Source organism: Lagenorhynchus albirostris, chromosome 20 (assembly GCF_949774975.1).
Source record: "Lagenorhynchus albirostris chromosome 20, mLagAlb1.1, whole genome shotgun sequence".
Lineage (NCBI taxonomy): Eukaryota > Metazoa > Chordata > Mammalia > Artiodactyla > Delphinidae > Lagenorhynchus > Lagenorhynchus albirostris.
This window is the reverse complement of record NC_083114.1, coordinates 57,155,606-57,181,800: the sequence shown is the minus strand read 5'-3', so window position 1 is coordinate 57,181,800 and position 26,195 is coordinate 57,155,606. Positions and strand designations below refer to the sequence as shown.

At 39.2% G+C, this 26,195-nt stretch overlaps 1 protein-coding gene across 5 annotated transcripts in view; it reads left to right on the top strand.

The window, feature by feature from the left end:
- KCNJ2 (potassium inwardly rectifying channel subfamily J member 2) overlaps positions 1-26,195 on the top strand; it is a 544,067-nt gene that overhangs the window by 34,482 nt on the left and 483,390 nt on the right. The window contains exon 4 of one of the 5 annotated variants that reach the window (XM_060133890.1): positions 19,522-21,846. The exons of 3 other annotated variants lie outside the window; for them this stretch is intronic. The gene's annotated coding sequence lies outside the window, so the exon portion shown is untranslated. Of the gene's footprint in view, positions 1-17,317; positions 17,589-19,521; positions 21,847-26,195 lie in introns of those variants that run through there. One more of the 5 variants, XM_060133891.1, reaches the window with a different exon arrangement.

The window sequence follows — 26,195 nt, the reverse complement described above, 5'->3', positions numbered from 1 at the left end:
TCAACAACTAGATAAGACTGTCTAGACAACTCCAGATCCACATCTGAAGTGAAGTCAGTTCTTGCCTCCCTCCATCCTCCTCCTATCCTGCTCCCTCGTAGAAACTTCCCTTTCCAAACTGCCCAAACCAGAAAATTGAGTATTATCCTTGATTCTTCCCTCTATTTCAACATCCATCGGTCATGCCATGTCATTAATTTCACCTCCAGATTATCTCAAGAAACTTTTCCCTTCATTCACTCCCACTGTCTCTGTCTTAGGAGAGACTTTCACAGCTCACCTGAACAACTTCCGCCATGTTTTTCCCACCTCCCATCCCACGCCAACTAATCCATTTTCCTTCCTGTGCTGCCAGGTTTATTTTTCTTTAACACAAATCTGCTTCTGCCTTCTACTTAAGAATGCCTTCAATGACTGCTCACAGAATGAATTTCCACAGTTATCACTGAAGGGATCATCAAATCAACAGCTTCAGTCTCTTTCATTCTGCCTGTGCTCCAAAGTTTTCTATGTTTTTTTTATGCCTAGTGGATATTTTCACAGGTCTCTGCATGTATATGTTGTTTGTATGTGTTAGTATATGTTTATTGTTCTGACTGGAAAGCCCCACCTTTACTTTTCTAGATCAGACAGTCTCTCACTCATGCCGGGAATCCCAGTGCTATCTCTGCGGAAATGATTTTCCTTTTTTCCTTGAGTAGAATTCATTGTTCCCTTATTTGTCCCCCTATAGAAATTTATCTGAATTTTTAAGCTAGCACTTCTTCAAAACTGAGGAACGAATCCAATTCTCAGGGTCCAGAGCTATCCCTGAAACAGTTATGATAGGTAATTTTTAATTTAACAAACACTATACCATTCTTATTATGTTCCAGGCTTTCTTGTGTTTACAAATATTAACTCATTGAATCTTCCTAGCAACAGATGACATAGGTACTATTACTATTCCCACTTACCAGGGGAGAAAACTTAGATGCACAGAGTTTAAGTAACTTCCTCAAGGTCACACACAGGCCAGAATTTGAACCTAGACCGTCCAGCTCCTGAGTCGATGACCTTGCCGACTCCAGGGCTATGCCGTGTCTTTCAGATGAATGCTTGTCTACAGGGCACGTGTGTCAGCAGGATTTCAGGCAGATGGAATCGTTTCAAAGCCATTAGTAGGGGATCAGTCTCCTTTGTTGTTCATGAAGCCATGTAGCCATGGAGGGGAGTAGCTAGACGTTTCCTTTGAACTGCGGTGCTTGATTCAGGCAGCCGCTCAGACTCACATGCGATCTCTTCACTCACACAGTGCAAAGCCCAGAACAGCATGCTCCCACCTGGACCTAGTGTCTCCCCGAGGGGAGGAGATGGCCGGGTCTCATTACGCTTTACGAAGCTACACGCTAACTGGAGCCCGAGTTGCTCGGAGACTAGGTGTTCTTACATCTTATGGTTGTCCCGGGATATTTCCTGGAACAGAGCTCAGCAGTTGAAAGTCCACGGCTTGAGCATGACTTTTTCTTTCCTGGACAAGTTGGCTTTGAGATGGTTGAACAAGTTCCGAAATGTGTAGGCTACACGTAACCCACGACCTTCTGAGGTTTTTTTTTTTTCTGATGGAATGGTACCGCTTCATGGTCAGCTACCTGTAGTGAGTATATATCGCCTAATGGTTATGTAACATGTTTGGACCATAGGTATAGGTAATGATATATTTCAGCCTTTAGGCTACTATTCCTTTGATGAATAATTCGTTAGGTGAAAAGAAGAATCATCGCTCTACAAATAGACTGATCATGCATGTCATGTTTTAGCTTTGTATTTTTCTTCTAATTAGAAAAGTAATCATTTCAAAAGCAATACATTCACTACATACTCTTTAAACATTACAGAAAGCAGATTAAAAAGGCTTCTATAAGTATCTTTTCAAAGACAACTGTAACTAATAGTTTGGTATACTCCTCTCCTTTTTAATACATACACATATATACTTATCATATTATTATTGATAACAATTTTAAACAAAATTAGATTATATTATAAACACCATTTTAAACTTTGCTTTTTAACTGAGCAATAATTATTGAGTACAAAAGAACTCAGGAAGTGTTACATCATATAATTTCTCTTGTACATGGGAATCTGATAGATTAATACTGCCTATTTCATATCTCTCAAATGTTCCGTATTGTAATAAATTAAAACAACATTTGACATGGAAAAAAAATTGTCACCTTAAGTAACAAAAATTAAAGTTTCTCTAAACTTCCTCCACTTCATTCTTGGAATGTTCTTGACCACTGAACTGAACCAATAAATTACACAGGAACTTTGCTATCCATCTTTAATTTAAACACATTCACAAATCTGTCAATCAACTTATTCACATGATTCATCCTCACCACCCATTTGTTTATTTGCATATGCATTTCAAGGCCTTTCCATCTTGAGAGCTCTAACCTCTAACACTAACCTCCCCTCAAACAAACAAACAGAAAACAAAATGCTAGCATAAGTTCTTATTAAACTTTCATGGCAAATAATTTTAATAATTTGAATTAAACTCACACACACAAATAGATGGAAAAACCCACTTCTATGGATAGGATAACAATGACTAGGGTTTACAATGGGTTTACTAGGGTTTACAATGATTTACTCTTTTAGGCCCTTACCACCTTCTATGATTAATTTTTAAACACTTCAGAACACCTGGAAATATTGTTTCTATAAAGGATAACTTTCCCTTAAAGAGATGCAGAAAAATTGTAGCACCATCAGAAGACAATGATCAGAACAGTGAAGAGATCATACCAATTAAAAATATTTGAAGAATATGGGCATATAGCCAGGATAACAGAATAATAGAATAGGTCTCTTTTCCCCTCCCCCGACCCCTCCCTTCCTGTCTCCCCTTCTCTGTCTCTTTCTCCCTCCCTGCCTTCCCTTCTCCCTCCTGCTGCATGTAAGTTTGAAGGTTGGCTGGCAGCAGAGCCGAAACAGAAAAGCTGTACTAGGGACAATTGAATAATAACTGTATTTAACCATGTAAAAATTAGATTCCTTTCTCTCTCTCTCTTCCTTCCTTCTCCTTCCTTCTTTCTTTCTTTCTTTCTTTCTTTTTCTTTCTTTCTTTCTTTTCTTTCTTTCCTTTTTTCCGCCTGCCATGAGGGGCTAAATTAGAATTAATGAAAGAAAACTCAAGGAACCAGATCTCAATATAAGGAGATTTATTTGCAGTCAGATATGAATAAAACTGGTTGTTTGCATTGAATGGTAATAAGGATGATCATGTTGGTATTATAAACAACATAAAAAATAATGGTTAACCTGTATTGATCTTTGTCAAGTATATTACATGCATTATCACATTTAATCCTTACAATAATGTCATGAACTAGCTATTTTTGTTATCCCCACTTTACAGATAGGGAAATCGTGATATTAAAAGTTAGTCCATGTCTCACATGTGATCAGCTTGAATGTAGAGATAAACTGCATTACAGGGGAGTATCTCACTCTAGAGACTAAACTCATAAGTACTTTGCTATGCTGAATGGTAGTGAATCATCTATTACTGAATTAGCCTTTGAATCATCTGTATAAATATTTAGTAATCTCTTCAGCAAATGCTGAAAGCCATTGTGATAATAAGAATGCAGTGGGATTCAAACAGATGTTGAATTGTTGGGTTAGACTTCATTGGTTTCATATTTTATGACCAATAAAGCACAAAGGTCACAATTTCTGGGTTGGTAACTTTAGAAGCCTTCTTCAAATGTCTTCATAATTATCATGAATCCTCCCTCCCCATACACACACACACACACACACACACACACACACACACACACACACACTCGTTTCAGAGCCTGCTTCCCACTCCTGGTACATGGAGCACAGCTTAAAAATCAGTAGACTTTGCACAGATGTAGAAAACAAACTTACAGTTACCAAGGGAGAAGGGAGGGAGGTGTAAATTGCGAGATTGGGATTAACATACACACACTACTATATATAGAATAGGTAACTAATAAGGACCTACGGTATAGCACAGGGAACTCTACTCAATACTCTGTAATGACCTATATGGGAAAAGAATCTGGAAAAGGACAGATATATGTATGTGTATAATTGAATCACTTTGCTGTACAGCAGAAACTAACACAACATTGTAAATCAACTCTACTCCAATATAAAATTAATCTAAAACAAAAGAACTTAAAAAAAATTGGTCGACTTTGGAAGATGCCCTCATTGTTGCAGACTTGATACAGGGAACCTTTGCTTGTCTTCCGAGCTGCCTCTTTACAAGTCCTTCTTGTCACAGTGATGATGTAGAGCAAGCTGCCCATCTTTGATGCTCCTCCATTCTGTTCATTTGAAATAAGGAAGTCGGAGGACCAGAGGTGGGAAGCAACTCTGTGGGACGAAGCCTCTGCTTTAAACGTCCTCACGACCCAACGTATAGGGCTCTCAGAAGAGTTTGCTGGCGACATGAGTCGCTAAGTGGCGACATTTCATTATTAAAATAATAAATGTAATAAATGCTATGTGATGTCAAGTTTCCCAAGGATCTAGTAGCTTCTCAACAGGCATAATATACTTCTCTTCAAAAATATCTATTGGAATGCTCTGTATTTTCTTTTGTCTATGTTCTAGGGTGTGTATGGATGTGGCTGTGTGTGTGTGTGTGTGTGTGTGTGTGTGTGTGTGTGTGTGTATTAAATGGTATATTTCCTATACTTCTTTTTTTTTTTACTGGAGCATAAAATTTCCGAGTGGAAATCATTGCTTGAATGTGTAGCTCCTCACAATTGTTAGGACAAAGTTCTTTCTAAACAGGTTCTCAGAACCTGCAGAAATAGGACAGGAATAATTCGAATTAATCATTAAAAGTAAAAAAAAAAAAAAAAGAAAGAAAAGTATTTAAACTCCTGAATCTTAGACAACTGACAATTTAAAATTCTGAAAAATCTCACCAGTCTATTGGAACTATTTTACAGTAGCAGCTCTTCTCCAAGATAAATTTGTATGTGTTTCTTTTGCATGGATTTGTTTTCAATCCCCCCTGCCCTCCCAAGGAGCTGACTATTAAAAGAAACATGATAAGAAACCCCTTTGATTATTTTTATGGGTGGCACATTTTTATTTCCATAAGATGATTTATACTAATTCCTGAATGTGTTTCCAAAGGTAGTTCATGAGAGTTAAAGTGGGCTGGGAGCCCTCGATTTTAGATAAGTTGACAGTGAGGCCATTCTGATAGCATGTGATTACCCTGGCTCTTCCCTGGCAGCCCCCAGGCCTTTTTCCATGCCATTCAATTAAAGCAGTTTCCATTATGACTAACATGATGTGCTCTGAAGATCTTTCATCATATGGTGCTGTGAGGCATTATTTTAAAATAGAAATGCCTGTAAGAAAGCTCTTTTATTTTGTCCTATTGTAAGATGTTCCTTTTAAGTGTGTGTATATCACCCAGACACCCTCCGCGTTCTTCCTTGATTCCTGATGGTGTCTTTGATTCTCCACCTCTGCAAGGTCAATCTTTAAAGTTCAGATGAGAAAAGGAACAGGAGTATTTGTGGATATTTCAGAGTCCATTTGAGGAAAAAAATAAAGAGCTTTGGCCTGGCCACTGCACTCTCTCTCTCTCTCTCTCAGCACATCTAAATTTCCACAATGAAGAAGACACTTAAAGTGCAATGTTATTTCAATAATTGCAAAAGGGTAAAATAGCTTACTCAGCTCCCAAACTTTCCTATTGACTTGACAGGACATAAATAAATTCATTCATTAATTATGGTAAATGACTAATAACATAGTAAATATTTTACCTGTGTAAGGTTCAAATTTACTTTAGAGGATATATTAAAACCTATAAATTATGAAGAATGACAGCTGAGTTCCCAATATACATAAAGGACTGATTTTTTTTTAAAGTTAGAACCTAAACTGAGATACAGTTCTCAGATTTATAAGACATGTTGAGATTTGACATGGTGAGTTAGATCAAAATATTCCTTTGGGTAAAGACGGATCTCTCTCTCATATTAGAAGATATTTACTTGGAAGATATGTAGTTATATGTAAAAAGCCTGAGAGACATAAGAAATAATTCGAAAACATTTTTAATGTGATAAGCGCCCTTGTTCTGAATTACACGGATTTAAGTTTTGCTCCAGAAGTGACAGCATAATTCACCCAGATTCACGATCTTGCTTTGAAGCCAATGCCATTGCCAACTTGTTACCTGTCCAACCTTCTTCATTATCAAACTTCCTTTGAAACTGCAGAACTTCTCCATTTCTTAAGCACACAGCACTCAAATGTTCTTTGACCTCCAATTATTCTCAAACTAGAATTTCTTTAGCAAAGCTATTTTATCCAAAGCTAAAGAAGCCCATTCGTTCGTAGGTATCTAAGAAAGGAAATGGAATTTCCTATTGATGTTCTCCCTTTCAAGTTCAACAGGGATAAAACAAATTTCTATATGAAAAGCTCTTTGTGTTTCTTCAGCAAATAGATGTAGTTTGGAATGACACACAGATCTCTTCAATCCTGGAGATCACAAGTCATTTCAAATGACAATTATTCTAAATAAACATATGATTCACAGGGAAATTTTTATAGTTGTTCTACCTATTCAGTTAAGTTCACCTTTCAGCAATTAGCAGTGTTCTTCTGATGTATTAAACCCTTGAATATCGTATGCTCAGTTACTTTCTCAATATTTTTGAACCGTGTGTTCTAACCTCAGAACTGCACAGTGGTTTTTTTTTAAATAAAATATCTTCTTTACACCAGTATCACTCCTGTGTTGCTCCATGTAATAACCCCATTACCATGAATCACATGGCACTGATGATACTAATATCATATATGAAAAAGTTGTTCCACTGTGGCATTTGGTCGCAAATAACTCTAGTCCACTACACCGATACTTTTTCTTTTGTAATACAACTTTAAAAAAAATGGTTTATGTATGAAGAGCTACTTATCTAAACCCTCTTTATCTCCCCAAACACACTTTTATGTCCAAAAACACACCCAGGAAAGAAATAAATTTACAACAAGATAGATTTTGCTGATAGGTTTTTCATCTTTCTTCCTTCCTTCCCCCTCCCCCTCCCTCCCCCACCCTCCCTCCGTCCCTTCCTTCCTTCCTTCCTTCCTTCATTCCTTCCTTTCTTCCTTCCTTCTTCCTCCTTCCTTTCTCACCCCCGACACCCCCCTTCCCTCCTTCCTTCCTTCCTTCCATCTTTTTGGATGAATAGTTGAGTAAAAGATTCTTTTTATGACAGTAAATATCTGGACTGGAAATTTCACTTTGTCTTTAACTTCTCCTTTGCACTATGTTATGAAATAGATAGATACAGTGCTGTAATAAAACAGGGCATTTTATTTGCACCAGACTTTGTCCATTTTCAGATGGAGTTCTTTTGGAAAGAGATAAAAGAGTCAAACCAAGCACAGATGTGCAGTGGGGCACTCACCTCCTGCTGTCAGGGTATACCCTTCACTAGTAAACCCACTCCATGGTATTCTGTTTGGCTTTATCACAAAGCTTGGAAAGTTCTCAGCACAGAGCCTAGAACTGGGTACACATTCATTAGAATGAACATTTGATAGAAAAAAAGACTATCCAAAAATATCCTTATAGACTATGTATTTTAGATGTAATCCATTGGAAAACATGTTTGTTTCCTTAAGAGAAATTTTCTTAAGTGGCCATTGTTGATGATGATCTGTATCTCAGGGTACTATTCTAAAAAACTTTTGATCAAATTTATGAGGGTGAGATTGCCAAGGACCCCGAAGTATTTATCCTTCCAATTTTATGTATGTATAGATCACGGATCTGTAAACTATGGTCTGCCGGCCAAACAGCCTGTTTTTGTAAATAACATTTTATGGAAACACTGCCATATTTATTTGTTTGCATACCATCCATGGCTGCTATTACAGAGTAGAATCGTTGTGACAGAGAACATATGAGGCCCCCTAAACCTAAAACACTCTCTGACCCTTTAAGGAAAACGTTTGCCAACACCTGGTATAGACGATCAGCTTCTACTGACTTGGCTGAAAATTAAATGATTTATTGAAATATTTACAAAGTTTCAGACACAGAAGACAAGCACATACTTTCCTTATAGAGCTGAAAGTTAGTCTCATTGAGACAGAAAAGGAGTAGAATACATTAATCTATACTCTGCTTATGTTTTTTTAAAAGCCCTGAGGTATTTCAATCATGCTCCTTAATAAGACTTCTAAGAATTTTCCAACTCATCTCACAGATGGGACTGAATTTTGGCAGAACCTGTATTTATCCAAACTCAGCTGTCTTTGGGGGGCAAACAGAAGACTCGAGATAAGAACTTCTCTTAACTTTGGCAAGGGAGAAGAGAATAATCCCACTTCTGACAAATCAACAAGCACACGATTCACATTTCGTTCCACGAGGCAAGAAATGAACCTGAGGTGTTCGCGTTATTATTTCTGTTGCTGGCAAGTTACTTACATCACTCTGTCATTGAATCTTGGAGTTAGATGAGGCAGGACACGCATGAGTTGTGATTTCATCAACAACCAGATTATCTGCTCAATCCAGCGCAAGCAACGTGACGGGACTATTTCCAGTGCTAGTATTGATTCTGTTCTTTACGCTGCAAAATGAATGCTGACTGTTCTAAGGGGCTGCGCAAAAGCGGGGCAGGTCACGTGTCTCATGCACGACATCAGTCTGGAGTGTACTGTGCATTGACAATGCGATACAAAGCAAGGATGGAGAGCCTGTGTTTTGAACATATTAATAGACATGCCGGCAAGTTCACGGGCTACTCCTTTCCCTTGCAAACTAAAATCACTCCCAGGGAATTGAGCTGGCCCGTTAAATCGTTCTCTGCCAGAGCAAACAGGAAGATGAGGGGTAGTGCTCAGTGGAGAAACCATCCATCAGTACTGTTATGTCTCTGGACTCCATTGCTTCATTTCATAAGGTGACATCGAGAATAATTATCATCACACATGCGGATTTCAGGACTCTTATAGGAGAAAGGAATGTTAATAACCTCAAAGATAAAGAGCACTTTGAAATGTTTACAAATGATGTTCAAAATCGGGGAAAACATCCCCCAAATTCTTTAAGACATTTTCAGCCACCTGCGATAGACGCTAGCGCTCGTGAATTTTGGCGCTAGATGAGAGAAGGCTATACTAACACAAAATCAATCTCTGGTTTTCAGGAATGAGATGAAAAAATACCATTGGGAATATGTAAATCTGTTTTGTATCCCTACCATCAATAGATATTCTTATTATCTATAGACACTGAGTTGGAGACACAGGACTAGACAATATGGCTGCCCCAGTACCTAGAAGCCAAGCTATCCTTTCTCTTGTATTTTATTTGGGAGATATAGATAGGGACCCCTAGTGTTCGTGAAATGTGGGCATTTGGCCGATTCCAGCCCCTCTAAGCCTTCAGGTTGGTCTAGCATCCCTCTGAATGCACCAGCAACTCCCTTGGATCAAAGACAAATACAGATAAGAAGAAGGCAGTTTCCTAACATTTGTGGGATCCAGGGTAAGAGTTAAAATTAAGAGCCATGTACCATATGTCTAACTATTTAAATCATAAACTGCGCTAAAAAACCAATAAGACATTTTGTATTCTACTCTCTTGACAAATACAGCTGCTTTATGACTTGGAGAGCTGAGTTTGAATTTAGAATTTTCAGAATCTTTGGAGTTTCTCACTGGCATTTGAGAGTGAGAAAACACCAGTCCCCAGGACCTGGTCCAAAGCCTGTACCCCCATCTCTAACTACTCCTGCTTCTGACCTGAGCCATGGAGGGGCTTCCGGGTGTGTATGCAGATACCCACCTAGGAGGTCTAAGATCCTTCCACACTCCCCAACATCTTCTGCTCCTTGGACCTAGGATTATACGTCTGGGGGATGACCTCATGAGGACTGGTCTGGAAGCAGGCCAAGCCTGTCTTGGGCAGGAAATTCCATGGTTCTGGATACTCGGAATATAGTCTAGAAGGGAAGCATAGTTACTAGGGAGCCTATCCTCTTCCTTACTCCTTGCTCCATGGAGAGGGATACATACAGACCAGGGACAGAATGGCATCTTCTAAAGTAGGACCTTGGCACAGGGGCTGGCTGATCTCACCCAAATCTAAGGGCAGTGCCGTTCACGAGTTCCTATGACAGAGGTGTCTACCTTTGTAATTTCCCATCATAGATTTTCTACTTGCCTTTAAAATATCCTTTAGAAAATATTTAACCCTCAGCTTGAGTAGAAAGGATGACTCTGGTAATATGTTATTGAACAGCATTTCATAAAAATAGAGATCAAAGTTCCAAATTGATAACAGCAAATCAAATCGCCTGGGTCTTCTGTAATTATTTTGTGAAGGATTTATTGAATTTAGCCTGGATTCCTGCATAGAGGCCACTGCCAAACCAGCGCGGACTCATCTTCATCCCAAATAAGAGTTTCATCGTATCTGGGGAGATGCTCTGTAGGTGTGATGCACCACATCCCTACATGAATAGGTTCTGGTTTAGACGCTTTCCGTTCATACTGATGTCTTGATATTTCCTGAGAAAATCTTCTCCAGCTCTTCTTTTTCCTAATAAAATTATATGGATGATATAGAAAGGCTTTGGGCCTGAAAAGACGTCAATTCACAAAGAATATTCAAGTTTCACAGAAAATTGCATTGTTGATCTCAGTCTTTCTATTTCCCCTAAAGGCCTTTGACTGAGGCACTTGTCTTCAGAACAGGAATCTCAGGAAGACACGATCATCTGTACAACGCATGCGTCATTTCACAGTGCTTAGAGTCAGGGGTGGGAAAGGGAGTGAAGGATAAGAAATTACTTCAGTACCCCCTTTCCACAAAAACCCAGAGGAGTGTAAAACTCATGCAGGCCTTGTTATGCAAATGCAGGCCTTGAGACAGCTCAAAAGCCTGCCTCTCCTTTTTAAATCAGCTGGTCCCCTCAGTACTCACTTTGCAAATAATTCCAATGCTATACCTATTCCCACAAACTCATGGACTTTTCTTGGTTGTAATCACTCACATTTTTTAACCAAGCAGAGTCAAAAAGTAAATAAATAAATGAAGGATGAATAACAACACCAAATAAACTTAAGCTAAGTCAGTCAGATTTCCCCTGGGTTCGCCAGTAAATGACAGTACTGATAACCCCTAACACATTGCATGAATGACGTTAAAAATGATGAGGGTAATGCCCACACGTAAATGCTTTTATGTGGGGCTACGTGTTTATGTTTACAGCTGCCATTTAAACGGTAAAGTAGACTGTTAAACAGATGTGCTTACTCAGATTTATCTTAAATAGAGTAAAAACTCTCTACCCAGAGGGACAGAGTTTTTCCTTTTGCATCAGCTTATCCTAACAGCCATTTGCTGGGGGGAGAGGACAGACATACTTCTCATTGCTAACATACAGATAAGTTGTAAATGGCTCCCTGGTGGTCAGTGAGTCATAAGGAACTAAAATTTCATTTTTTTCCATTCCCCAGGACTAGACCTTTCCTCTCACTTCTTTTTTTTTAAACAAGCCACATTCCATCCCAGGAATCTTGGGAGCAAGAATCATAATAGCTACACGTTGAGTGCTCAGCACTCAGTGCTTTACGCATCTCATTCAATCCACAGTAACTCTTTTTTTTAATTGAAGTATAGTTGATTTACAATATTGCATTAGTTTCAGATGTACAACAAAGTGATTCCATTCTATACACACACACACACACACACACACACACACACACACACATATTCTTTTTCAGATCCTTTTCCATTATAGGTTATCACAAGAGATTGACTATAGTGCCCTGTGCTATACAGTAGGTCCTTGTTGCTTATCTATTTTATATGTAATAGTGTGTATATGTTAATCCCAAACTCCTACTTTATCCCTCCCCCGCTCCTTCCCACTTTGATAACTGTTAGTTTATTTTCTGCGTCTGTGAGTCTGTTTCTGTTTTGTAAACAAGTTCATTTGTATCACACAACCACGTGTAGCAGTATTCCCGCTGAATCCTTGAGTGCCAATCACAGTTATTCAATAAGACCCAAAATCTGAGGACCCTGTCCCTGAATTGTCTAGACTTGCTTGTTGAAGTCACTGTAGTTTACATAACACAGTGTTATTGTTTGTTCTCTTCTGTGGTTCACCAAACAGGGCACACATTTATCAACACTTTCCTAAGCCAGCATTGGTTATCATATGCCCTCTGTGAATGTTCTCGGTGTGTGGGGCTATTGTGTGTTTCTTTCTCCCTCTCTCTGTCTCTCTTCTGGCCGTTTCTGAACTCAGGTACCTGAACAACGTAGCAAGAACTCAAGTATTCAATACAATGTATAAAGCCAAGTCAAGATATATTTGTAACTATGACACACAACCTCAATTGCTAATTGGGTCTCATTTAATCAACCATAGAAAAATTTCATGGGACTAAACTAGTGGTTTTCGAATTTCTGTTAGCATTGGCTCTGATGACAATCTTATATAATTTAAGCTCAGCCTTGGTAAAATCATTAGACTCCTGTATTTCTGAAACCCACTGGTTTCCTACTTTTCCCTAAATCTAAATTAGATTACACGAGCTGCTCTCTTGCTAGTGGTTTTGAAGTCCGGACTTTTTAAACCAGTAGCAGCCAATGATAACTAATCCAAATGCAACTGGAGTACATCTACCTGCCTCACACTGAATCTGACATTTTTTTCCCAATTTCTTAAAATCACAAAGAATAAAGGCACATAATTTTCCAGGAAGAAAAGGAAACAGTCTGTTCTTCTGACTGTCTGATCAAGCAACTATAATTATTTAATTATTTACTATATATTTAATTAATATGCTTATTATAATGAATGATTTTTATGCATATGTTTTTAAGCCAAGGAATAAATATGTAAGATCTGGAATTATATTATTCACCTCCTCACGTAAAACTCTGCCACTTAAGACAGGTTTATAGATAGTGCTTTGTTTTTTTCAAATGTGAAGAAAATTTATTTTGAGCCATTAACATGCTTTCACTCAGTCTTTGCTTATTTTCGTATAAAGTTCCAAACTGCTTAAAGTTTAATCACCTATATCCCTCTACAAAAGCCCCACTGGGTAAAGTTAGACCAGGCTGGATGGTAAGAATTTGTCTCCTAACGTTAGTCTTTAATCAGGGATCAGTTTATTTTTTGTGGCCATTCTGCCATTGAGGTTGGTGGCATCATATTTCACTACAAAATTAGCACTTGATCATGGCATTACTTGAGGAGGTCAGCTGTGATTATACATGGATCAATGTGGAAAAATAGGCTCATTTCCCTTGAGTGATTCTGAAGTTCATCTTCCATACTGTCTTATACATCGTATACACCATGCCTGGACATACCATTCTTCCTCTCCCTGAAATTGTAGCATCTGAAAGTGAGCAACAAGATAAAGAGCTCTTTATTGCCTGCATCCAAAGGGAGCTTCCAAAACATACTCTACATATTAGGAATATAAAGTATGTGACAAAAGCAATAACAGAAATCATCTATTATTTAGTTATCCAAACAGGGCTATGGGCAATTCAGTTGGGTTCAATTTTGGAGCCCCCTTGGTCTCATTTTCATACAAATACACAAGCTATATCCAGCTTCTTCTTTTATACAATGTCAGCACAGGTACCCCTCACCACACTGCCTGAATTTTAACTATTTATTTTAAGCACTTGAGGAGTGATGACACAGCATCAGTCTCCTTAAATCAGTACTTTTTTTTTTTTAAGGAACTAAGAAGGCAGTTTAGCCTCAGACAAAAAAATGATCCAACCCACATCAAGGCTGGGGCTCTGCTCAACCATTTCTGGGCTTATATGGAATTGATTCTGGGAGAGTCTTCCAGCAACCTCCGTCCTCAGCAACAAGTTATTTATCAGAAACCAATGGCATTAAAACATCATGACATTTAATCTTTAAGGCAACAATTGCTTATTTCCTTCCCAGAATTGAAAAGAGAGAAAAGTAAAATAAACAGAATTGAAGTAAAACAAGCCTGCCTCCAGTAACCTCTACTAAAAGCAGTTTTCTTCTTTTTGCTTATTTTATGTTTTGTTTTTTATATCCTTTGTATTTTGTTATTGAAGTATAGTTGATTTACCATGTTGTGTTAGTTTTGGGTGTACAGCAAAGTGACTCAGTTTTATATATATATAGGTATATAAAACTATATACCTATATATATATATTCTTTTTCAGATTCTTTTCCATTATAGGCTATGACACAATATTGACTATGGTTCCCCGTGCTATGCAGTGGGTCCTTGCTGGTTATCTATTTTAGATATAGCAGTGTGTATATGCTAATCCCCAACTCCTAATTTATCCCTGCCCCCCTTTCCCCTTTGGTGACCATAAGTTTGTTTTCTATGCCTGTGGGTCTATTTCTCTTTTGTATATGAGTTCATTTGTATCATTTCTTTTTTAGATTCCACATATAAGCGATATCATATATTTGTCTTTCTCTGTCTGGTTTACTTCACTTAGTGTGATAATCTCTAGGTCCATCCATGTTGCCTCAAATGGCAAATGGCATTATTTCATTCTTTTTTATGGCTGAGTAATATCAATTGTATATATATATATATATATATATATATATATATATATCCTACCTTGAAAGGCATTTTCTTTTTCTGCAAACCCTTCCCCTTCCTTGGCCAAGAACATCAAAAGTTCAACTCATGAAACAAAGAGGAAATGATTCTTCTCATTTTATACTTCTATTTCAACAATGATTGTGACATTGAGACATATTTTACATAGTAAAATGAGCATCTTAATCTTTTGCAAAGAGTGTGGTTATTTCCTTCCTGGTAGTGGAAATACTAAGGGATGCAGGCGGGAAAGGGATACTGGTAATTCTGCAAGCCAGTCAGGACAAATCCTGCCTGGGCTAGCTGATCCTGAATGGGGCAATCTGCAACAAACGGGAAGGCCAGCTTCTTTCTTGATAACTTCCCATTTGGCAAGTACAACGCGTATTGATTTATATAGCTGACACTGCAGAGGAGTAGGCAGAAGAAAACAAAACGAAACAAAACAAAAGCAGAACCACAGGCAGCTGGGCTCAAAATCATGTCTCAATCAGAGTGTCAATACATATTTTCTGAGAATTTCACCATCAGTGTTCTCGAATTATAAGATTAGACACTGCAGGCTCTCAGGTGGTTCAGTTGCTCAACTCAGGGCTGAGTGATGCCTTGATAGGGATATGGAAGAATCAGAGGAAACACAAACTCCGGGTGAGTCTGGTGTGCACACGCACCTTTGTCTCTTAACCTGAGGCTCCATGCGCTGGGGGTTTAATTAGATTTGCAGTGTTACTTAACTCTATTGAAATAAGTATATTGTCTTTAGCGTAAGTCTGTGTTCTTCAATTTCCCACTTCTATCAGATTTTTGCATGTGTTCGAAGAAAGCTTCACAATTCATCACCTTCCTCCCTTCAGTTAATGGGAGGAAACTTAATAGGTTTGTTTCCTTCCAGAACAGAGAGGATATATGTGTACGTATAGCTGATTCACTTTGCTGTGTAGTAGAAACTAACGCAATATTGGAAAGCAACTATACTCCAATAAAAATTAATTATAAAAAATAGGTTGGTTTCCTTTGCTTCGTTTCCATATCCTAAGCAGCAAGAACAAATCAAGTTGCCTACAAACTTGTCTCACAGATCGCACTTCTGGGTATTAGTTTCTGTAGCAAAAGTCTTGTAGGTAGGCATACTCTGGATGGTACACCATCATCAGCTGCTACAGAATTCATTCATTCAATCATTCATTTGGATAATCATTCACCCATTCAATCATTTATTCAACAGTATCTTTGGGGCACCTTTTTTTTTTTTTTTTTTTTTTTTTTTTTTTGCGGTACGCGGGCCTCTCACTGTCGTGGCCTCTCCCGTTGCGGAGCACAGGCTCCGGACGCGCAGGCTCAGCGGCCATGGCTTACGGGCCCAGCCGCTCCGCGGCGTGTGGGATCTTCCCGGACTGGGGCACGAACCCGTGTCCCCTGCATCGGCAGGCGGACTCTCAACCACTGCGCCACCAGGGAAGCCCTGGGGCACCTTTTATGTGGAACAGTTGGGAAAAGAGGAAAAATTCCCTTGGAGGAGTGATTTCCCCTGTCCTTTCTCCATATATGGTTTTAAATGCTTAGTATTAAATGTGTACTTTTCCAGTACTGAACTCCTGAACAGTGTAATCCATCTTCACGCGCACACGGGCACAGACACACACCCTCATCTACACTGATTTTTATTTACCTGTATAAGTGGAGAGGAGCGTTGATGGAGAAAATGACGAACAGAAGACAATTCAAAAGTTGTTTATGCCTGCAAAGCATGCATTTTTGGATACTCGATTTCCCTTCCAACTTATGTTAATGTTAAAATGAATTTCATTCACTAAGCATATACCAGCTGTATATTGGGATAGGGGCGGCTGGGTGGGAAAGGCAGACAAGGGAGAAGTGGCCTCCCGTGACCGGGGAAACTGACAGAAGGCAAAGGAGCATTTATAAATGTGCTCTGAATTACCCATGGAATAAATAAGGCACGTGCAGGAACTTCCCTGGTGGCACAGTAGTTAAGAATCTGCCTGCCAGTGCAGGGGACACGGGTTCGAGCCCTGGCCCGGGAAGATCCCACACGCCGTGGAGCAACTAAACCCGCGCGCCACAACTACTGAGCCTGCGCTCTAGAGCCTGCGAACCACAACTACCGAAGCCCGCCTAGAGCCCGTGCCCTGCAACAAGAGAAGCCACCACAGTGAGAAGCCCTCGCACCGCAACAAAGAGTAGCCCCCACTCGCCGTAACTAGAGAAAGCCTGTGCGCAGCAACGAAGACCCAACACAGCCAAAAATAAATAAATAAATTTATTTAAAAAAAAAATAAGGCACGTGCAGAACTAGGGGTTCACTGTTGACTATTTTTAATGATTATATTTTATCTTTAGGCTTCTTTTCAAGTGTGTCTTCTTACACCATAATTTTCCAAATAAATTCTTTCAAAATTCTGTACTGCAAATATCTAGACGAAAGTGACATGCTCTACATCCACACAAACATAGGCAAAATGACCTTCTGGCTGAAGTCTGTCCACTGTGTGAATAACATCCCACATATAAACACTCACAGATCTTTAGGCGCCAAACCACTTCTAGCTCATTCACCAGCTTGACTCAGGAGTGAACCACGGAATAAAATAAATTGTGTCGGTGTTCTCTTCCAACCAGGCACTTGACCCTTGGGAGGAGAGGTGTGGTTGTTAAAACAACAGACTATAAATCAGCCCCGTGGACTAGGAAACATCCCTTAAGAGACTGAAGGGGAAAATGATTGAAATCTCGGCACTGCTGTAGCCTCCACCTCAGCAAGGAGAACTTCCTCCCAGCCTCTTCTCCAGCGACTTCAGAATTCTCCTTCGAGCCAAGTGGTTCCATTTGATCGTCAGAAGGCCAGGCCCGAACAAAGCTGCTGTAACTGGCTTCAGAGAGTGCGGACGGTTTCCTGGGGAAAACACCACTTTCTTTCTGCTTTCCCTGAATCTGTTAAAAACATGTTTGTTTTGGCATTTTTCAGGCTTCGTGTGATTTTTAGTGCTCCACAGTTTGAGAGGATTACATTACACCTTGTGACCAAAATGAGGGCTGGGAGTAAGTTGACTCCACAGCATTAGAATCCTATAATTACGGGTTCAAATAGAAAGAGGAAGGTGAATCTCGATAAACTTGGCTTTTAAGGATTTAATACAACATAACTGAGTATGACTTAAGACAGTCTATGTTTAGATTATATGATACAGGCCTTACCTGTGCCATAAACATATCACAACTTTTGACAAACTCTGAAGGGCTGTGTAGAAAAGAACTTGGGAACTGGAAGGGAAGTAGGAGTCCAACCCCTTCACTTTACAGAAAAGACATTGCATTAAATGAAATTTAAGGAATTTTCTCAGAGTCACACAAATAAAGTAACAGGGCCACCACTAGAACTCTTGTCTTCTGAATTTCAGCCCCAAACGTGTATATATATACGTGGGGCATATCTGATCCTGCGCAAAAACTCCCGCATTTGACAAATACACACACACCATTCATTATAATATTGTACATATAAATTATGGAATTTGCATTTGTTTGGTTTTAGAATTGCTGACCAAAAGTAGCTCCGAATAGCTCACAGTAGCTCTGAAAATAAAATGTGAATGCACTGAGAAAAAAAAGGGCAGTAGGTATGAGCCAATTCTTTCTCTTTGGAACAGATAAGAGACAGTCCTGACCAATTTGCTACGGATGAAGCCAGCTTCCACTGTGCAAGGAGAAACCCTTTAGTAGGGCAATAAAGGGTGAAATTCCTTCGCTATAACCACTGTCTCTTTATTAAAGCTAGTAAGTATATTCTTTGAGATAATCAGTATACTCAGCCTATCACAGGAGACATACCTACTCATCTTGTGGAATAACTACCTGCCCAGTGTCCGAAACAAGAGCATATTTTCACACACTTGTATTGACTCCTTAGGTTCTCTCTATAAACCCAAAAGGCCATAACATATTTTTACTCCAAAGGCAGCGATAACATCTTTACCATCAATACAAGTTGTGTTTATGGAACCATAACACAGAGGGACAGTAAAGGGTCACTCTTGGTTCTACAGTGCTGGACAAGGTTTGTGATGATTGTTTAAAGTTTCATATCTGTGATCATCTCATTATCACACACATGCTGAAGAGAGGAGGGAAACGTGCAAAAGTCCAGCACACTGCCGAACACTGAAACTCTGCATACCGTGGCGGGAAAGACAAGGAGACAGTGCCTAGTGTGTGTGTGCATGTGTGCACGTGTGTACAGCAGACAGAGTGAGCACCAGAGACAGAGGGAAGATACGACTTATCAGGAAGGTTGGATTCAATCGAGCTTATACGAGAAATCACGGCAATATGACTTTGTATCTCCCACTTGACTTTCATTAAGAAATGTAGAAAGAGATGGATGCTGGGCTTCCCTGGTGGCACAGTGGTTAAGAATCCGCCTGCCAATGCGGGGGACACGGGTTCGAGCCCTGGTCCCGGAAGATCCCACATGCCGCGGAGCAACTAAGCCCGTGTGCCACAACTACTGAGCCCGCGTGCCACAACTACTGAGCCCGTGTGCCTAGAGCCCATGCTCCACAACAAGAGAAGCCACTGCAATGAGAAGCCCGCACACCCCAATGAAGAGGAGACCCCGCTCACTGCAGCTAGAGAAAGCCCGCGCGCAGCAATGTAGACCCAATGCTGCCAAAAATAAATAAATAAACTAAAAAAAAAAGAAGTTTGTTTGGGGGGAAAAAAAGAAAGAAAGAAAGAGACGGATGCTGTGTCGGATGCTGATTGAACTTAGAGCCATTTGTCTTGATTTGCTACCAGCCCAACATTTTTTCTTTTTTTTTTCACAGAAATAATTGTTTGAAGCCTCTCTCGTGAGAGTTGACCTTTGCTCTCTCTGATTTTATATTTCAACACGTCCAAAAACCATGGGCGAGAGCAAAAGCCAATGCATAGAAGAGGACATGAGACAAGATGTTAGCAAAGACTCCTGTATGTCTAGTGAGTGGAGACAGAGCAGAGATCACCACGATCTTCAGGAGAAACCAGCTTTGTCAGTACGTCGCACTGAACCACAGGATTTCAGAAACCAAATCCAATTACCTTCCCTAGACAGTTGGTGTCACAGCCTGGAGATCCCAAGATTAGTATCAATAACAAACTGTTATAAATGGTAAGAAATTGTTGGGGATGGATATCACTGTGAAAAAAAAAAAGGATTCATCAGGGCAATTTCCTAGCACATATAGTTATTCTCTCATGTTCAAAACAAACAAAGTAATGTGTGAGGAGAGGTAAGCAGAGGACAATTTATTTTTTTGTTCCCCACTGGCTGAATTTCCCTTGTAGGAACATTATGTCTAACTAGAAGTTACAGACCTGAATCCTATTTCATCTCCTAGAGAAACACTTTTTTAAAAAAAAATTAAAAACTTTAAATTTACAAATTCTTTGGCCAGATGAATTCCTGAGCTTTCCTAGATGACGTGGATATGGACACAGAACGGAAATACTATACTTCCAGGGTCAAAGTGGTAAAGAAACAGGAAAAAGTAGGGGTGGGGGAAATAGGAAGTTGTGTAAACCATACAGATTTAAATTTTATCTAAGGCTGGATTTCAGACCATGACTTAGAATTGTACACCAGGGTTTTAGCATTTTTTAGACAGATATAGATGGACAATGTACCTGTTACTAGAAATACTTTCGTGGTTGCTTCCCAAACCTTTCTGTATATGAGGAGAAATCACCATGACCATTTGTCATCTCCTCCTTCATTTTTAAAGATGATTTGCTACTAGAAGACCTAATTGTTTACTCTTAAGTATTCTGTCACTACAAATGCTTCTCTGTGAAGAATTAATGATATAATGCCATTCAAATACCCCGAAGGTCAAGAAGCTGGCATTTTGAAATCTAAAAGCAATTCATCTGAGGGTGATTCATTGTTTTCATGGAAAGGAATCTCTATTCACTGTTTCTAGCACTTCAATTAGTGGTAACATCAAGGCTTCATAGAGGTTTGAGTTAGGATGAATGCACCTGGGTTTACACATTTTTGTATTCATTCAATCATTCATTCAAGTATTTAATGGACACTTAGAATGTGTCAAATACTGTTCCCAATGTGCTAACATTGGGAACAGAATGCAGAAGAGACAGCTCAGGATCTAGCAGATGATTGAAATAGTGAGATAAATAGTAAGGTATCAATAAACTTACCTCTTAAGGGAACACGAAGCCTGAGTTTGAAACCTAGACATGGATAAGAGAAAAGGTGTGAAGAAATATTTCCCCAAAAGTGGACACGTAAGCAGTGATTTTATAATGAAAAGAGCTTAACTATATCAAAGAAAAATGGATAGGAAGGGAGGACTTTCTTGTTCTTGGATGAATAGAGTACACAGAGAATTTACTGTTTAGATTTTACCTTGAAGATGAAAATATACTGAAAGATTTTAAGTAGAGGACAGGAATGATCAAATCCACACTTAATAAAAGTCAGTGTCAGTTTCTTATAGATTTGTGATACAGAGGTAAAAAAGTCGGTTTGAGAAGCAGTATAGACTCGTGGTTAAGACCAAAGATTCTGGAGGATAGAATCTAAATCCTAGATCTAAATTCTAGCTCTTCCGAGTAATAACAGTGCAACCCTTGAAGAAATTCTCTCTTTGATCCAGTTTTTTTTTTCATCTGTAATAATAATAGTACTTACCTATACAGTAATATAGTGCCTGGCATATAGTAAATGCTCTATAAGAGTTCTTAGGAGAATTCTGCAGTGATGTATGGGAGAAATTAGGAGTATCTGCATAGTGTACTGAGGATAGAGAGAAAGATGGTGGGGGGGTTTTGAATTTTTATTGGAGTAGAGTTGATTTCCAATGTTGTGTTAGTTTCAGGTATACAGCAAAGTGATTCCATTATACATATACATATATCCACTTTTGTTTAGATTCTTTTCCCATACAAGCCATTACAGAGTATTGAGAAGAGTTCCCTGTGCTATACCGTAGGTCCTTATTACTTATCTATTTTATATAGTGTAGTGTGTATATGTCAATCCCAATCTCCCAATTTATCCCTCCTCCCACTTATCCCCTGGTAACCATAAGTTTGTTTTCTACATCTGTGACTCTACTTCTGTTTTGTAAATAAATTCATTTGTACCCTTCTTTTTAGATTCCACATATAAGTGATATATGACATTTGTCTTTCTGTGTCTGACTTACTTCACTCAGTATGACAATTTCTAGGTCCATCCATGTTGCTGCAAATGGCATTATTTTGTTCTTTTTTATGGCTGAGTAATATTCCTTCGCATATATATACCACATCTTCTTTATCCATTCCTCTGTTGATGGACATTTAGGTTGCTTTCATGTCTTGGCTATTGTAAATAGTGCTGCAGTGAACATTGGGGTGCATTTATGTTTTGGAATTATGGCTTTCTCTGGGTATATGCCCAGGAGTGAGATTGCTGGGTCATATGGTAGTTCTATTTTTAGTTTTTTAAGGAAACAAGGATGTGGTTTTGAGAAATATTCAAGAAGTAGAATGCGTGAGGGTTGTTAACTGACTAGATGTAAGGACTCAGAAAGAAGTAGGAGGCTGGGATAAACCCGATTTCTGGTTTGCATGTCCAGTGGATGGTGTAACTCTGATCATTGCAATAAGGAAAACAGGAAGAAAGGCCATTGTGGAGAGAGATGATGAATTCAGTTTTGGACATTGACTTGAAGATACTGATTGGTAAGGTCCAATAGACAATTGACTATCATATTCAGAATCATAGGAAAGAGAAACCTGGCAAGAAGATGTAGATGTAAGGTGTCCTTAGCATATTCATAATTGAAGCCACAGAGCAGATGAGGTCATCCTAGAGAACGAATCAAATGAGAAGGCCAAAGGTAACACCCTGAAGAACTTTTAAGAAGAAGGTGGAATTCTAAAACTGACAACAGAAACTGAGAATGAAAAAACAAAGGAGAGAGTCCAGCTTCTGGCCATGATGGAGTGACTGCACTGCATTAATCCTCCCACTAGAAACAACCATAAAACCTGGCAAAATATACGAAATGGCTGTTTCTAGATGTTGGGTCATGTGGTGCAGTTCTGTGATGCCTGAGAGAAGGAGGTGGATGAGGTGAGAGCCTTGGGTGCTCCAGCTTTCGGTCCAGAGACATTTTTCTGCACCGCAGTGCAGGAAGGAGATGCTGCATCAGAAAACAGGGGTCTGGCTAAGTTGCAGAGAGAGACGGAGTGCAGGGCTACTGATGCACAGCGGGAATTTGTAGGGCAGAGAAGTAGTGGGAAAGAGCTGTGCCAGGAAGGAGCTCCTGAAATCTGCCTAGGATCCTACTGAGTATTTGAAGAATCCTAAGTTGTACACGTGTGAGCTGATGCTCCAGGAGCCTGGGCTAAGAACAACTACTGAGCAAGGAAGACTTTCTGTGGAGCTGAGGTAAGCAATGATTAGAGCTTGAACAGGGCCGTGAAACCTTTAATTTCCTACCAACTGGAGTCAAGAGATTTTGTTGAACATCATGGACATTCAGTCGATTTGAGTCCACACATTAGAAGGGCATAGCAAGACACACTCCCAGGCAAGCCCAAAGACACACCTTAAAATTATCAAAATGATATGAAAGTAAATTAACTCCTTCCAGAACAAAACTCAATAACGAGGAAACAAAATCCAAATACTCAAGAACTTAGTATCTATATGTCCAGTATACATTCGTGGTAAACTTTTTTCCAAATTTGCTGAAAAATATAAATGAATCCAAGAAGTTCGATAAGCATCAGACAGAATAAACAGTAAGAAAATCACAGCAAGGAAGACATCATAATAAAAATAACGAGACCTGCGAAGAAGCAGGGCAATGTGGCCCTGACCAAGAGAAGAATCAATAAATATAAATACGTTCAGGAATTAGATAACGGAATTAGAAAACAAAGGCTTTAAAAGAACAATTGTAAACATGCTAAAGGATGTAAAAGTAAATATGAAAACAATAAAGGAAAAAAATTAGACTTTCAACAGCAAAATGGAAATTATATAAAAAAAGAAACAGAAATTTTAGAAGTGCAAAATATATTGGAATGAAAAACCACTGGGTAGATTGCATAGCTGGTTAGACACTGCAGAATAAAGTCAGGGGAGTTTGTCATTATTTGAGGGAGGAAAGATTTTGGAGAGCAGATCGGAAGTTCAACAAGGGACAGGCTTGGTTTGAGATTTCTACTCTGGGTGTCAGAGTAGACTTCATTTAAGCAGCTGGAAGTATGAGTCTAGATTTCTGGGGAGCAATCTTGGCTGAGATATAAATTTCTGCATTGTCAGTTTTTCTGAGAGAGTGAGTGTAGACTGAAAGGAAAAGAAGTCCCCCAAAGGGACCCTTGAGCTCACCTATATCTAGAGGTGGGGGAGATGAGAAGAACAAGCAAAGACACTGGAAAATCCCAGAAAGACAGGAGGAAATCTAGGTGAATATAATGTTCTGGAAGCACAGGAGAAGGGAATGGTTAACTTTATCAGATGAATAATTGGCTGTGGTTTATGAAGCAGGTCAGTGATGATTATGATGAAAGCAGTTTTGACAGGCAAAACCCTGATTGGAGTAGATTTAAAGACAAATGGGAGTGGAGGAATTTGAAGCAGGGAGGAACACAGGCAAGACTTTGGTGCCAATCTTCAATCCTGGAGTGAACCTGATAGCATCATTGGTCCCGAGCTGGCCTCCATTCTCTTTTACTTAAGGCAATTGGTTATCAAATGGAAAGCATGGATTTGGCCTCGAGAAGCCTTCCAAAGCTCTCATTAGAATGCTCCTTCTGTTTAATCTCAAACATTTGCCTGGTTCTCTTCACTTAAATGCAAGTGTCACAAACCAGAAAGAAAAAGAATGCACTGACCTGAAATTTCTCTGTGCTCAATGTTGGAATATCAACTAGGATACGAAAATCGTCTTCCGTTTATCAGCTGGAAGGGTTGTATACATAACATCCTTTTTTTTTTTTCCAGCCATAATCATTAATGACAGAACCGCATTGCAATTATTATGCTATTATTTCTCTAAGTCTTCATCTTTGACCCACTGTTTTGATCTATGTGGAGACCATTTTACTTTCATAGGCCTTGTGTACTTGCTCCCATGTACAGCATTTATAGTTTTTCAGCACTTGAACTATACGCTTTTCTCACCTATAGTTTATTAGTCACCCACCCTAGAATTGAAGCAGCCCCATCCTTCTCCTTAGTCACTGAACTTTGAAGCTTGGGAGTATTACAAATGGAGATTTGGGGGGATTCTCAGACACCCAGTTTGGGCTGAAAGGAAGGCAGTGTCAGCGTGAAGAATGTATTTCACATTCGGTAATATTTGACCCCAGATGAAGTAAAACGTGGCTTCACCTCCAATGTAAATATTGGTCGGTTCCTACCCCATTAAGTGTTCCTGAAGACAAAGACTCTGGTCCATCAATCATAATAATACTCCCATTAGCTCTTAAGCAGCATGTTTGAATAGGAAACTGCCTCTCCCTGTCTCTCTCTCTTTTTGTCCGTTGATGATTTAGAGACAGTAAGATCTCCAGGCTTATCTTAAAAATATTTACTCAGCTTCTTTCAGTGATCATGTCAGAGCTTGGTCATAAAAACATACGTTTCTCTAAAGCAGAAGATGACAGAAGATGAGGAACACAGAGAGCCTCTGTCTGGCCTAATATTTTGGTGGAAGGTGACAGAGGAGATTAGAAAAGTAACAGTGAGGAAATGTTTTTGATTATCTGTCTGCTCCACTCAGTGAAACAAAAATAAAGGTATAAAATCTCCATCTGGTTTCATTTTATCTTCTCCCATTAGGTCCAGGTCTACCTATTCTTCAGACTTTTTTTGTTTTCGTCTTCCTGTGTTTTGTCTACTTATTCCCTTTGTGTTTCTGACTTGTGTTTATCATTGGAGAAGCTAAGCTGAATATGTGAGTTTTAAAATGTGTAAAGATAAGAGTACAACAGTATTAAAGGTGCGTTCCTTCTTTGCGGAGGAATAAACCATAAACAGTCATGGTTGATCTAAGTGATTTTAAAGGATAATTACAGGGATTATACTAGTGGGAGGATCATATTAGTCCTATTAAAAATGATACTTTCCATGAGTTTTATTTCCCAGTATTTTATGAAAAGGATGCACTTACATGAGAAAATTAATTATTATTATTATCATAATAACTTTGTCCCAGGTGTGAGGTGAAGGCCTTTGCATGTATCATCTCATGTGACTATCAGTTCAAAATTCTATCTTGCCTATAGCATGACTCTCATCTCTTAATAGAAGATCATGAGCTGAGAAACCAAGAGATTTTTATAGAGGACTTGGGAGCCCTCACTGAATGGGAGACATTTCATGTGCTGTCTGCCTGGGCCACGGATCACTGTGAAACCACCGACTCAGCTGAGCATGCGAAAGTGGCCTGACAGCATCACTTGACAGGAAGGATTTCCAAATAGAGGAACAATGTCC